Source organism: Lepidochelys kempii, chromosome 11, assembly GCF_965140285.1.
Source record: "Lepidochelys kempii isolate rLepKem1 chromosome 11, rLepKem1.hap1, whole genome shotgun sequence".
In the NCBI taxonomy this organism is placed as follows: domain Eukaryota; kingdom Metazoa; phylum Chordata; order Testudines; family Cheloniidae; genus Lepidochelys; species Lepidochelys kempii.
In genome coordinates, this window is record NC_136390.1 from 37,523,995 (window position 1) to 37,539,321 (window position 15,327).

The window sequence follows — 15,327 nt, forward strand, 5'->3', positions numbered from 1 at the left end:
CTCTGTTGTCAATGGCCCTGCGCCATCACCTTCTGCTGCCACTGTGACCTCTGCGAGTTGGTCTCTTGAGGTTCCACCCAGCTCTCAGTGATTTCAGCTGAGCTCTCAGTGGAAGAACCTCAGTGCTAGAGCAGACTGGGCCGTCTCTTCCACAGAAACACTGTCCCACAGCAGGTCTAAGCACTTAGATCTGATTATCAGTGATTTCAGCTTTGTGAGCACTTAACAGAACAAAAGTACTTGTGACTCAGGCAGACCATTGAGCAAAACACCTGTCCCCACCCTCTCTCTTAATGCCCTCAATCAGCAGAGGCTAAGTACAGTTGTACTGCCCTTTACTCATACAATAAGAACAACAACATTTCTTTACACACACACACACCCTCCCCCGGGTCTGGTCCTGAAGCCTTTCTCCCAGCCCCCAGGTCATCACTAGCTGTCAGGGAGAGCTCATTTAGACTTTGCTTACAAATCAGAATTTGAAATTATTAGGCTGGCCCACATCACTGAAATGAATGCACTGACATGGTCATAAAAACAACAGCTGTATAAGGAAGCTAGTCTATGTTCATACTTTTCAAATCTATTATACTTTTCCAGATACACATATTTTATCATACACTTATATGCTTTTAAAGTGTGTATTAATGTTTCAATTTCAGTTCAAATTTCCAAACAATCACTAAATTGGCAACACTGCATGTAACTAGTTCACAAAACTGCAGGGGGGGGCGGTGTTGGGGAAATTCAGAGGGGGTAAACACCCTCATGGAGGGGTGTAGGGAAATCCCTGGAGAAAGTGCATGTCTACTTTATAAAATTAGGTGGTCTCCATGAATATCTCCAAGTGTCATCTAAAAATTAACTTAATTAGGTGTGTAAATTACCTAGGGAGCTGGCTTCAGTAAAGCTGCTTCAAGAAAGGTGTTAAAGGTGCTTCCCTTTTCAGCAAAGATCTTGCACCCCAGGGAGGAGTCAAACCAAAGGGAGAGGGCAGTGTTACTGCCATTGCCTTTCCCATCAGGAGGGCAGATTGAACTCCTCCTGGAGCTCTTTAGTTGCTCCACAGACAGAAGCTGCTGAGGGGAGCTGTTCCCACTGCTTGGACCTGCTGTCAGGCTGCGTGCTGGTGGAAGCTGATATAGATTCTGTGGTGAATCTAGCCCTAAATATGAGCAAGACATTTTTCTCAGTTCTGGGACTGTGTGCACCTTGCTTACTTGTAGATCTTTTGCAACTGAAGTATATATCATCCACAGGTATGGTACAAGGGGAGTAAGAGAACTGGTAAAGAATTATCAATTTTGTACATAGGAATTTGACACATTACATACCTTTTAAAAATAACTTTGCTTTAGTTTTAATGTTTTAGAAATAAATTATGCTTTTAAAGATTTGAAGAGTTTTATTTCACTTGAATTGGGTGACGGTGAAATATATATTGACTTTATATATTCAGAAAAAACCCTCCTTTTTATCCCTGGAACAGAAACAGCATGAGCAGCAGCAGTTCAAGCTCCAGCTATACTGTGATGCCGATGTGCTTATCCCTTTTTGTTAATTTATTATCTATGCCCATTCAGCTTTTGATCTATTTACTAACTAAGTCCCTGATCTGGAAACATTTAGGCATACGCTTAAGTTTGTGCATGATTTATCCTATTGCCTTCAATGGAACTAGTCACATAAAAGCATGGACCTAAGTATTTGCAGGCTCGGGACTAAAACTGCCCAAAAGTATGTCAGTTATGGCTCTTTGTTTTGTGATAGAGAAATAAAACCACTCAAAATATAATGACTTGTGGTCATACTGACCAGAGCTACACTGAAACTTCTGACTTACAGCAGCAAGATTCTCTCTGTGTGTATCAACACCCATAGTCAACAGCTCTCTCTCCCTCTTGTTGAAGTCAATAGTAACATTCCTGGTAATACGACAGGGCTCTAAAATAGTAACATTTATATGAAGAATTAATATTGCTTCAGTTAGCGTCCATTGCTTTTTTAAAAACATCATCATTGATGTCATTTTGGGGTAGAGTAGTTTCTCCAGTGTCCCTTAAAATGTGTATTGTTCAGTAGAGAGAAGTTTAGAAGACTGGATTGTAATTTACTGATGAAGAAGAGACCAGATCAGATGCAACCTCCCTATAGAATATCCCTGCCAATACTAATCCCAGTTAGTTCCTGGAACATTTTCTTTATACTCTGGACAATGCTAAGAAATTTGCCATTATATTTAATTAAATGTAAGTGAGTCTCATTTTTAAAGTCATTTTGTTCTAGTCTTCAGTAATGTACTTCAAGCCTCAAAACAATCACTCTTATATTTATTTGTATCTTTAATTTTGTGATCATTGTGCTTTATAAATAAACACAGAGCTTAACAATTGATTGTAGAATAGTGCTTTGCACTTATACAAGGATTTCCTCGTAATAGACAAACACTGTCTCAAAACACTCCTGAGAGACAGGTACTCTTACATAAAAATCCTACAGAATAAGGATGAAACAAATACATTTAATATAGTTCTGTAGAAATTATTCTAAAATGCATCATATTTAGTAGACTATGCATTCCTTTCTATAGGTTTTGTTGAACCATCCTACAGCATTTTAGATAGCACTCATTTTATACACAAAGCCCCCATTGACTTCTCTCTGAGTTTATGTGCATTTGGTCTCCAGTGTCACATCTTTATGAAATTACGTAGTGCAGTCCCCAAAGCTTACAGAAAGGTTATACTTTTTTATGCATTCATTAGGACATTACCATAGCATATTATAACAATTATTTTATAGAAAGAAACTCAAAATAGAGAGAGCCCATTTCATCATCGCAAACCATTACTTTTTGGGTAATGGTGTAAAGGGGCCACAGGAGCCACTGTGGTGGATCCAGCCACAGGGAATACACATTGCATAGGGTTTTCTGTGGGTTACTACTTTCTGGCCCTGCTTCTCCCAGCATAGGGGTTGTGCTTGGGGGATGGCTGGGGAAAGAGAAGGTCTAGTCAAAGCTACGATCTGGGTATCCTTGGACGTGGCAACAATCTTCAGGGCTAGAGGCAGCTGAATGTAAATTATAATGATCTAATCGTGTACCCTGTCATGAGGTGTTCTAACCCGACACGGAGCCAGCAAGGGTTAATGACCTACTGTGGACCCACTCAGCCTTGCCCTGCTACACTTACACTCTCATTCATGTAAGGAAGGGCAGTTAAAAGGAAAAAAAGGCAGCTTAGTTGCTGGCTGACCAGGAAGGTGCACAGGGAAAGGACTAGCCCAGGACCTCTGCAGAGACTGCAGACTTCCAGAGTCCCACTAGAGGAAGGCGGGCAGGCCCAGGGATATTAAGTTTGTTTTGGGACTGCTTTTCTTTCCTTGTTTATAAAAGGACTGTTGGCTCAGGCTGGGATGCCTGGGAGAAGCCAGAGGGGCCTTACCAAGACTGTAGCAGGAAAACCCTGCTCATGAGGAGTACAGGGAAACTGCTTCAATAAACTCTGTGGGCTTTTTGCACCCTACTTGAACCTGTCCTGTAGTTTTTCTTGGACACTGAAGAGTGCATGGTCACATAGCCTTATCTAATTTTATGACAGGAACTGGGCACAGAGTTATGAAGAGGTTTGGAAAATTGCATACAATTTTGTACTGAGAGACTTAATAAATGAATGGGCCAGATTCAATTGAGTTGGCGCCATGAGGTGTAAAATACACTTTCTCTGCACCAGCCACTCACCCTTGTTGTTTTCACTGCCACCCTCACTTAGGGTTCCCACTGAGTGGAAGCAGTTTTAGGTTACAGCTGTGGAAGCTCTGACACCAGACACTGCAGAAATGATACAATGAATCAGCCTTTGCCTGGGACTGTCCTGGCCTTATCCCCTTCCACACCTGTACTGGCCCTGTACAGCTCCCCCACCTTACACTGGGTTGAGGGGAAGTTGCCTGCTGTCTGCCACCATATCCTTCTCCCTGGGCAGAAGTAGGCCCAGTATTTCCCGGACAGGGAGATCTTCTGATAGAGAATGTTACTGAAGTGTGAAGTGTTAATTATTAATTATTTTCCTATTTTAATTAAAATATTTCCTGATGTAAAATGAATCCTAACAGCACTCTCAAAAATCAAATTTCCCTGTTCACTGGTTCTGAAGTAATTGTTCATATGAGTGGTTCATTAGAGCCTAGCATTTTGAACAAGGAGCACTAATTCAAGGCTTTCCCTTGACATCACCTATATCCATCGTAATAGGTTTGGGTCTATAACATAAAAGCAGTAGCCAGCTTGAAATTCCTTTGAAATTGCTTACAGTAGGTCAGTGATTGTACCACCATATGCACCTTGAGAATGGGGACTAGAAAACATCCTTTTCTGATTCTCTGCTAATTAAGTCCAGCATCACCACTCTTTTCAGCATGTTAGGCAATCTCCGTTTCCATATGAAACTGATTTCATAGCTCCTGGCTTGATTAAAATACCTATATAAATGGCTAGCTTTTCTTGGGAAGATTTTTCTCAGTTTGGAGAATTATATTTATAACCCAGAACTAAAATTATTAAAGTGGGAGTTTTGCATGGGAAAGGACTGCAGAATCAGAACTTAAGGATCTAAAAATGTCTCTTAAGTAATGTACAACAGGGCCATCAATCGGAATAATATGAGCTTGTCAATAGCCAAGACAACATAGATATCTAGTCCAAAAAGAAGTAAGTATTGGCCTGAGAAGGGAAAAAAAAATTACGAAGGGATAATTTTTTACTACAGTTGCTATGGAGCCACATGCACAATATCTGTTAACAATGGGAGTTGTTTGAAATGTACCACACTGATAATCTATCTCAAACTGGATAGAGCTGCATATTGTATTCAAAGGGCACATCTCACTGTGCAAAATAAGAAGATAAGATGGATGATGGTGGTAATGTCAGCAATAGAACCACAATGGTATACAAGGTAGAGTAGATACGTGTCAGTGAACTGACAAAATCATGTCATTCATAAAAGATTCAAAGGTAAGGGGTGTGGTTAGATGAGGAGAAAATGAATACACTGGTTGTGGGGGAAAGTGAACAGATAAGAGGATAGGAGAGAAACCCTATATGTAGATATATTAGACATATCTTGAATGTTTTCACTTGCTCCCAGTTCTGAAAATCCCAGGTAGCTGATTTTTTTAAACTCGGATTTGTTACCCAGTATTTGGGTTCCCCTCAGCATGGCTGTTTAAGAGAATGAGTCACTGGTGGCATCTGATTCATTTTACTCCAGGACTGAGTGGGTCTGTATCTGGAAAAAAGCTGCTCAGCTATGAAATTTCAACATTTAAAAAAATACGTCCCTATAAATCCTCAGCTCTAAAGTTTTCATTATTTCTCTTCGAGTCTGGAAGATATTCAGCTTCTCATATGGTACAATTCAGAGGATAATTGTACCTTCACTAGAATCCTACATCCTTGAAAACACAAGACTGACAATTTTGTATTCTTCGAATAAAGTTGTGAGCAAAACCTCAGCTCTGATTTCACACCTGCATGCATTTCAACATTTCCATTGACATATAATAGTCAGGTACTCTTAAATATTTTCATTTTCAGTTCGTTAGATTTCATAGACGTATTTCCCTGACACTGGGAACAACCTCTCTAACTTCCTTTTTCCCAAAGAGGCCCTCTACTTTTGGAGATATCTGGTCTGGAAGCCACTCCGCTGAGCTCTCTCTGTCTGCACTGTTCAAACCTGGTATGCTTCATGACCTCTTTGGGTCAGAAGTGCTGGCTCTTGAATACATTACATCTTGAAACAGCTGCCGAGTCTGCGGCCTTTTTCATTTTAACTGAAAACCAGAAGCCCTCTTTATGATAGTTTTTCTGTTGTTCTCCTTTATTTGATAACCTATATGCATCTCATTCATATTTGTGTGGTTTTTAGCTATTCCTATATAGCTACTTACATTTACATGGTTTTACTTTGGCTGGTTATGTTGGGTTTTGTGCCTGGAAAAAGACCACCATTACAAAAAGACTAGCTACTGTAGCTGTTGTTTTCATTATGTACTGTTCCACCTTCTTTTTTTCCAGTCTACTGCTGAAATAACTTCACAAAGCCTTCAAGATTATGATAAAGGGCATTATTTTTGTAAAGGAAACAATAGAATATCTGGATATTCCTTTATAACTTAAATATGAGCTGTGTGGATTTCCCACCTCCCCCGAATTTAACTTTTCAGCCTGAATAAGGAGCATGGAAAGTATCAAGGCTAACAAGGGTTTTTGCTTCCCTTGGCACACTGGAAAATATACACTCATCACAGCCCAAAATTACACTCAAAATGTACATCACTGTAGGATTTTTCCAAGGTGCTTTCTGAGCTGGCCACTGTTGACATTGATGTTTTTTCTAGCTTGTGTTGGCTTTTTCCTGTTTTTTTCATCACTGTTTGTTTTATTCCTATTAATTCCTTTTTTCTCACATGTTGTTTGTCCCGCCCCCCTGGTCCTTTCTGAGTGTGCGTTATTTGGAGATGGCTCTTTCTTTCTCTTAATCTCATGCTTGCCTCTTGGGCAGGGCCAGCTCCAGGCACCAGCGTTCCAAGCACGTGCTTGGGGCAGCAATCTGCAAGGGGCAGTAGTCCGTGTGCTGTTAAGGCATTTCCACGGCAGCGGCAATTCTGCAGCAGCCTCTCTCTTCAGCCGCCCGCAGCGGTAAATCAGCAGCAGCTTCTATGTTCAGCCGCTCGCGACGGTGGCAATTTGGTGCGCTGCTTGGGGCAGCAAAAACGGTAGAGCCGGCCCTGCTCTTGGGCACAGTCAGTTCCTCCGTTTTTGTTTCATTAGAGAAACTTCTTATCACCACCCACTTTGCATATAGCCTGGCCTGTTTGCTGCCAATCGTGGGGTGGGACATGTAGTGAAAAAGTCCAGTGAAACCGATTTTTTACAGGAAGGGATGCTTCCCACAGTGGTGGCCCTACCAGCAATACCAATTATTTTTAAAAATCCTTGAAAGGTTTGGATGAGATCTAGCTAGGACTGACAGAGCTTCTTGTTGTGTATTCTATCTGAAGTGGTAAGGCAACTCAGTGTGAGAGGGAAATGTAGAGTCAGGAGCAGTAGGAAAACCTTTTAATTATACTGAATCCTGGTGGGCACTATAATGAACATTTTGCTGCCTAGGGCAATTGCCTTTTATGTGAATATGGTGGATGGCAGATAAGGAAGAATAGGTTTTAACTATCGTGATACTCTCTTTCTGTCCCTTTATTAGATCCCTAGTGTGCTCTCTTACCTCCTTAGTTCTGCTCTAAGAGTAGAACTTATCCCTCTATATTAAAGATAGGCCTGAAGCAGAAGTCTGGATTTAAACACCTCTGAACTTTGCCAGGGTGACAGCTAGCGAAGATTTGGAAAAACAAACACAGAACTGGAGCTGAATTTCACAGATGGCTCCTATATTTCTAATGGGGAAAATCAAGCCCATTGACCTGAACCCTTCTGCAATCTGGGATATTTGAAATCCAGATCCATTTTTTTTTTCCCCTGCTCAGGCCCACCTCTATTATGCAATTTGTCAGTAGGGAATGGAACATCAGCTGACAATTGTTGCCACAAAAATAATGAATTTTTGTCACATTAATGAATATTGGAGAAGTTGTCAAATGTTCCCAGAGATCAAAACCTCAGCTTTGTAGCATGATATATGAGTTCTCACACCTGTGATGCAAAATATGATTATTTGGTAAATAGCTTTTAATAAGGAATTGTAACAGCAGAGTGTACTGCAATCAACGGGTAGTCAGGGGAAGGTAATACTAACTTTCTACCAATCTTCATACTTTTATTCAGATCAGTCCATTAGAGCAAATCCAGGATAGAACACATCACAACATTTTATTACTATGATTAACATCTGATACTGTGGGGATCAGTGCTGCAGGAAAGCTATGGGAGACAGATATTTTTACATTTAATTGATTTTTTGAACTTCATATCTCTGTTAAGATTTGTACTTAGTAGTGGACTGTTTGCAAAATGCAGCATCTATCTCCTACGTTCTGCGTGAGTGCTCTAACTACAGGGCTACAGGTCTAAGGACGAGAGCAGCAGCACCAACCCCACCACTTTGTGCAGGGCCTGATTTGGCAGAGATGCTCTAAGGTGACCTCTGAGTACATCTACCAGCTTTTACGCCACAGGCGAGGTAAGCGGGGGAACACCTAGTTTGTGAATCTTGCTGGGACTTAGGCATGAGCTAAGCACCGGGTGTCAGGACTTAGATAGCTGGGTGCATGCCCACCAGTAGAAATTTAGGCACCATGGGGACTTTACTGGCAGACACTTCAGTGTGTATGCAATGTAGGCAACTGCAGGATTAGGTGGGGGTTTTGAGGATCTAAATGTTGGACTTTGGTGCCAAAAGTGGAAGTTGGGTGCCTAAATCCCTTTGAGGACGCAGCTCTGAGTGACTCTTTTGTTGCATTCTGTCAAAGGCTACTGTCATGTATATGAAAGTACAATTTTCATAGACATTCACTTTATCTTCTTGAAGATTTCTCATTTTTAGCAGTCCATTGCCAAAGGCTATTAGCTGGAGGGAAACTTAGTTGTAATCTCAAGTATAAGTAAAAAAAAATGTTACAAGTGAAAGTTAGAACTCTCATCTACCTTTATGGGTTCTTCCTCTACAAAAACTGCCAATTCTGTAAATTCACTATGGATGGTATTTAAACACAGACACCAACACCATACATAGACACTCGAAAACAAGCTCATTCACCAAGTGAGTTTTGCTAAAGCTGTCTCAGCTTTATACAATATAAACACACACATTTTACTAAAGCATGCACATGAGCAACCTGATAAGTGTTTATCCTGTAAGACACACAGTACATCCAGGGTAACATACCAATTTGCCATGCCTTCCTTTATTGGTAATTTCTCATCATACTTTTATTTCAATCAACCACTTGAACTAGGGCTTGAAAATAAAACAAATCTGGAAATGCAAAGACACCCAGTGATTTAACCACAATCTCAGGATACCACTAACAGGACAGAATCTATAAATTTTGCACTTGTAATGATATATCAAATTCCCAATTGACATTAGAGATGTTTCAAGTGGGAGAGAAAGCTTTGGTTTGTGAACAGACTCATCTACTGTGAAACTAAGATCTGTGAAGAACGATGATATGCTAGGAAATATTTGCTTGCCCTAAGCAAACAATACCATGGTTTTACTTGGCAATACAAACTACACATGCTGATTTAACCTATATCTAAAAGATGGCTAGAAATAACTCATTAAGTTGGGGCAGGGACCATCTTTTTATTCTGTGTTTGTACAGAGCCTAGTACAATGGGGTCTTGATTCATGAATGGGGCTCCTAGGTGCTATGGCAATACAAATCATAAACAATAATTTAGATTGGAAGTGCTTTGGGGCAGGAACTGTCCTTGGTATGTTTGTACAGTGCCTCGCAGAATGAGGCCAGGGCTGCTAGGTGCTACTGTAATACAAATAAATAACATTGGAATGGCACTGAAATGAAGTATGACTCTGATAGATGCTGCATTTTGCAAACAGTCCACTATTAAGTACAAATCTTAACAGAAATATGAAGTTCAAAAAATCAATTAAATGTAAAAATATCTGTCTCCCATAGCTTTTCTACAGCACCGATCCCCACAGTATCAGATGTTAATCATAGTAATAAACTGTTGTGATGTATTCTATCCTGGATTTGCTCTAATGGACTGATCTGAATAAAAGCATGAAGATTGGTAGAAAGTTAGTATTACCTTCCCCTGACTACCCGTTGATCTGCTGTTACAATTCCTCATTAAAAGCTATTTACCAAAGAATCATATTTTGCGTCACAGGTGTGAGAACTCATATATCATGCTACAAAATTGAGGTTTTGATCTCTGGGAACATTTGACAACTTCTCCAATATTCATTAATGTGAAAACATTCATTATTTTTGTGCAAGAATTGCCAGGTGATGTTCCATTCTCTACTGACAAATTGCATATTAGAGGTGGGCCTGAGCAGAAAAAAAAAAAAAAAAATTGGATCTGGATTTCAAATATCCCAGATTGCAGAAGGGTTCAGATCAAGGGGTTTGATTTTCCCCATTAGAAATATAGGAGCCACCTGTGAAATACTTGCAACTCCGGTTCAAATCCTTCCTCTGCCTGATGTGGCACAGTGACTTGAACCCTGGTCTTCCACTCCCAGGTGGGATGCTGGGGGTACTCTGGGGTGGATTGCTTTCAGTTTCTCTTGTTGAAACTGTTCCACTTTGTATGAAATAATTACGTATTCATTGGGCCAGAGAGTGTGTTAGAAAGACTCTATAACCTGGTGGGTGGGACACACCCCTGGGAGTGTCAGGTTCCAGTCCCTGCTCCAAGAAATTTGGATACACATACCTGATTAGCCTACAAAGGCTCAGGCAGCATCTCAGGCAACAAACAAAATCATGTAACTATATTTGTGTTCATAGGAGTGTATTGGTGAGATAAGGTTATGTGACTCTTCAGAAGCACTGGCATTTAGGCTGACAATCATTCATGACAGGCATAGAGTTGATTAAAAAAAGTGCTCCTATTTTATTTTGGGACTGTGCTCATAATCAAATCATAATCCTTTTTCTCATACTTCTTACACTTTTTCACATACAGAACCCATCTACTTTGTTAGTGCTCTCCTAAGGGTGTCTCTCTCACCTGTATCTATTCAGGATGCTTCTGTGTTACTGTCTTATGAGAGAGAAAATCCTCACCATTATAAATATGGGCCTCATTGGTTTTTGTACAGTGTACAACATACATTTGAAATATCAAAACAGACAGGAGGGGAAGAACCACAATATTCTGCTAAAAAAACCAACAACAACAGAACACATCTCCCGAGAAAAATCAATCATTTCCAGAATCACAGGTCAGGAAAGTGAAAGGCCAAGAAACGTATCTTTGGAATTTTAGGAAATAGAAACAGAAGGCTCAAACCCAATGACTAACAATAAAAGATTTACCCCCAGTCTCATAAAAATTCAGCTTACTTGACTCTTTTACTGAAACATGGCCAGGGCATTATAGGAATTTTATGTCCATTGCGTAAGAAAACTAGGCCTTTTATTTTTAAAGTTTTAAGTCGCCGAAAGTTATGCAAATTCTAAGAGTTCCCCAAATCGTACTCCCAATTCAGGGGTGAGTAGGGCACAAATATGCACGTGCCATAAGGCAAAAAACAGGAGAAAAACTGTATAAAGGGGGAAATCTACACCATGACTGAAGTCCCTGAAGAAGTTTATTTGTAGCCAGATTGGACTGTTCTCTCCAGTCCATTTCAAAAGATAAATAGCTAGACACAGTATCTTTGGGAGAACATATTGTAGTAAGTTTGTTTATCACTGTGAGCCAAGGATTGTATGTATGACTGTTTTACTCTAAGGAAGAGGGTTACCACAGCTCTCTCAGGAACTAAACAATAGAGGTCATGATTAAGGGGAAGCACTCACACTGTAAACACCTCCGAAGCCTAACTGCCCCCCGGGAGACTTTCATACACCAGTTCAAACTGTTTATTCAAAAACCAACAGACAAAGAAAGTGCTTTGCATATAAAAAGGCTGGGCTTAAACTGACTCTGGGTCTTCTTACTGATCCAGCAAACAGACAGGGCTATCTCCCCAAAGGGAGCCCCAACCCTTGTGGAAGGGCTGGAAAGACTTTGCTCTACCAGGGCCCCACGAGGTGAGTGGGTGGCCTCTGGTAAGCTTTTAGGATGTATCTAGGAACTTTTATAGTTTGTATATGTTCTCTCTGCAATGCTTTTACCTTAAGAATAAAGGTGCTTGCTTAGAAGGAGCTGTGTGGTAACTTGTAACTGCTGGCAATACACTGTGCATAGCCCTAGGAGGAGAAAAAGAAAAGCCCAGGTGCTGGCATTTAGGCCGCCTGGCTTGCTGGGGGTATCATAGTATAAGGCAGCCTTAAAACACAAGTCAGGAGAGAGACAAACACAGGTCTCTGCCCAAGAGAGGTGACAGCGGGAGCCAGAAACCTTAAGTTGGTGCCCTCAAGGGACATCAGAGGGAATACCAGTGCAATTAACCTGAAACAAAAACCATCTGATATGTTCTTTCTGGGGGAGGCAGTCTCAGACCTCTGATAATTTTAGTATTTAGCACAGCCAGAATAGGAAAAAATAATGCAACCTAGAGTATTTTCTCAAATGAAATTATCGAAGCAGTTAGACATAAAACCAAGAAAGGCTTCTATCATAGCAGGTGTAAAATGTGATGTTACATCCACTGCTGTAATATTCTTGCCTTCAGATGCCAGCAACTTGATGGTCAATTTGCTGAATCTGGGACACCTCTAGAATTATAGACAGAGTTCCTGACTTTAGATCTGAAACAAGTTACATAGCGCTGCAACAATTCATATCTTATCTATTAAGGAGTAGTTCTTAAAAATGGAAGCAAGATGGCCTGCTCAGCAGTAACATTGCTAGTTACCCTTTCAGTGTCAGGCTGATCTACAATGAACTCAGCCCCACCTACTCTTCCTGCTCCATGAGAGGAGCTGCTCAGTGAAATCAATAAGGTAACAAGCTAATTTTCAGGAAATTTTCAGGAAATTTTCAGGAGTTTTTCCTTAATGGTAAAGGATACAGTAAACAAGCAGGATTATGCAAAAAGAACAGGAGTATTTGTGGCACCTTAGAGACTAACCAGTTTGTTTGAGCATAAGCTTTCGTGTCACCATCTTCTAATGCATGGTACAAGTCTGACAGCTTCCACTGAACCACACAGCCATGTGCAGCTCCTCATCCTCCTGCTATTATGATGGTGGTTTGAAAATACAATGGCCAGGACAGAACACTGAGGGCTTGTCTACACTGGCAATTTACAGCACTGCAACTTTCTCACCCAGCAAGTTTCAGCGCTGTGAAGTGCCAGTGTAAACAGTGCACCAGTGTTGGGAGCCACGCTCCCAGTGCTAGTAGCCAGAGGTGCCAGCTCCGTGGGTGCTCCAGGGCTGGAGCACCCATGGGGAAAAATTGGTGGGTGCTCTGCATCCAGTGGCAGCTCCCTGCCCTGCCCCAGCTCACCTGCGCTCCGCTTCCGCCTCATCCCCTGAGCATGCCCCGTCCCCGCTTCTCCCTCTAGCTCCCAGCACTTGCTGCCATGAAAAAGCTGTTGCTGGGAGGGAGGGGGGAGAAGGGGGAACGCGGCGCACACCGGGAAGAGGCGGGGCTGGGATTTGGGAAGGAGTCCAATAGGGGCGGGGAGGGGGCGGAGTTGGGGTGGGGACTTTGGGGAAGGGGTTGCAATGGGGGCGGGGCAGGGGTGGAGTCGGGGCGGGGCTGGGGGCAAGCACCCGCCGTTGCCGGGAAAAGTTGGCGCCTGTGCTCGTAGCTACACCCCTCGTGGCGGGAGGGTTTTTTAGAGCTCTAGGAGAGCTCTCTCCCAGCGCTGTGCCGCCACCACACAAGGCGGGTTAAAGCCCTGCCGTGGCAGAGCTTTAACGTTGCCAGTGTGGCTAGCCCTGAGTTAGCTCAAATCCTCATTAGACCATGCTGGCAAGGATAACCTGAGTGATGTGACCTGGATGGTCCCCACTCTTGCAGAGACCCATGTGAAAGGGCCGAAGGAGCAGGAAACCGCACATGGTTCTTGATTCCCGTTTAACAAGGTTTGGGGAACCCTGGTGATCATAGTGGGTGAGGCCCCTCAATCCTTCAGAGGCAGGAGCCTTCTTCTGCCCCTCCTACTTGGCAGCATGTCTCCTACAGCACCTGTTCTGCCATTGGCTTACTGCTCCTGCCTGTATATCAGATACTCAGAAGCTTAGCTACTATCGGTGTCAACAATTCATTACAGGTGTAACAGATGCCACTGAAGTCACCAACTGACCCTTGTTATGTGACCACTCTGGCCTATATCATTTGTAGGGGGCCAAGAAATAAAGTCCAACTTCTTACCAGCACTCCTGGTTATTGCAATAGGCACCAAAGTTGGAATTGCTGTTTTTTGCAAATACAAAAATGTGCCAAAATGGAGGCAATTGTTGAAAATCGGGGCATTAAATATTAATATGCAGCATAATCTTTTATAGATATTCATCTACCCTCATCAAGGGCTTTCTAGGGAACTGATTTTTCTCAGACTGTACAAGGTCACTGTACTGTGACCTATTATGTTATGCTCTAGACATTCTTAACTTAACAGAAGTACTTTCTTGATACAGAGAGAGGAACTGCCTGTACTGAATACACATTCATCGTTTTCAGCAATTGATTTTAGTTCTGAGCCCACTTGCATTAAAGAAATGTATATATCTAACAAAAATCCCTCTCCTGGGATATATTTTCACATCATTTCTCTCCAAAGTCAGTGGTCTTCCAGTTCTATTATTTTTCACTCCGAATTTTCCATCTTAGCCAAAGCTATTTCAATTTCAGATAACTGCCACCACCACCACCACTGTTTTATTGTAGATTCAATGACAGAAGACAAGCATAAAGATGCTGGTGCTAAATCAGAGACTTAGGTTCAATTCCTACTTCTGTTTGCCGACTCCTCAGTGGGGAACATTGCAGAGGCAGTTGCACCCATCCCTTTGACAGAGAAGTGCTCAGTGTCACTCCAAAGCAACTTCACTGGATGAGTTAAGCAGTCAAGTTAATAGTGGTCAAGAGGTCCCTGGTACAGATGAGGATCAGAAAGATGGGGCCTCAAGAATAAGGGCATTAAAACAGAAAGGATGGGAGAGAGCAAGGGATCTTACCGGAAAATACTTGTTAGCTATACTAGTTAGTAACCTCACCTTGAACTTATAGTTTAGGAAGGGAAGCTGGAGGCAGTTAAAAAGGCTGGTTATAAGTTACACATTAGGTAGTTGTGGCAAAATATGGGGGAGATTTAGGTTTTGATCCCTGCAGTATTTAAAAACAAAACAATACATTATTTATTGCTGGAGAATGGAAGGGTGTGTGTGTGAGAGAGAGAGAAGGGTTGGGGTGGGGTCCCATCTGTGAATAGAAAGGGCTACATTATATCCATAAAATCTGAAAACATATCTTCACAGTATTTTACAATGGATGAAGTTAATTTTTCTAATATAAAAAAAGATTAGGAGAGAATATTTCTGAACCATCTCTTACTCCATGTTTACATAGTGCCTAGCACACTGTGACCCTGGTCATGATTGGGACCTCTAGGTGTCAGCATAATGCAGATAAGTATTAATAGTGATCTTTTCTGTCCTAAAACAGTGACTGCCCAGCCTGACTCACTTTAGAAGCAATAACTA

At 41.7% G+C, this 15,327-nt stretch overlaps 1 protein-coding gene across 3 annotated transcripts in view; it reads left to right on the plus strand.

The window, feature by feature from the left end:
* Positions 1-15,327, plus strand: part of B3GALT1 (beta-1,3-galactosyltransferase 1) — a 337,866-nt gene that overhangs the window by 23,069 nt on the left and 299,470 nt on the right. The window lies entirely within an intron of this gene.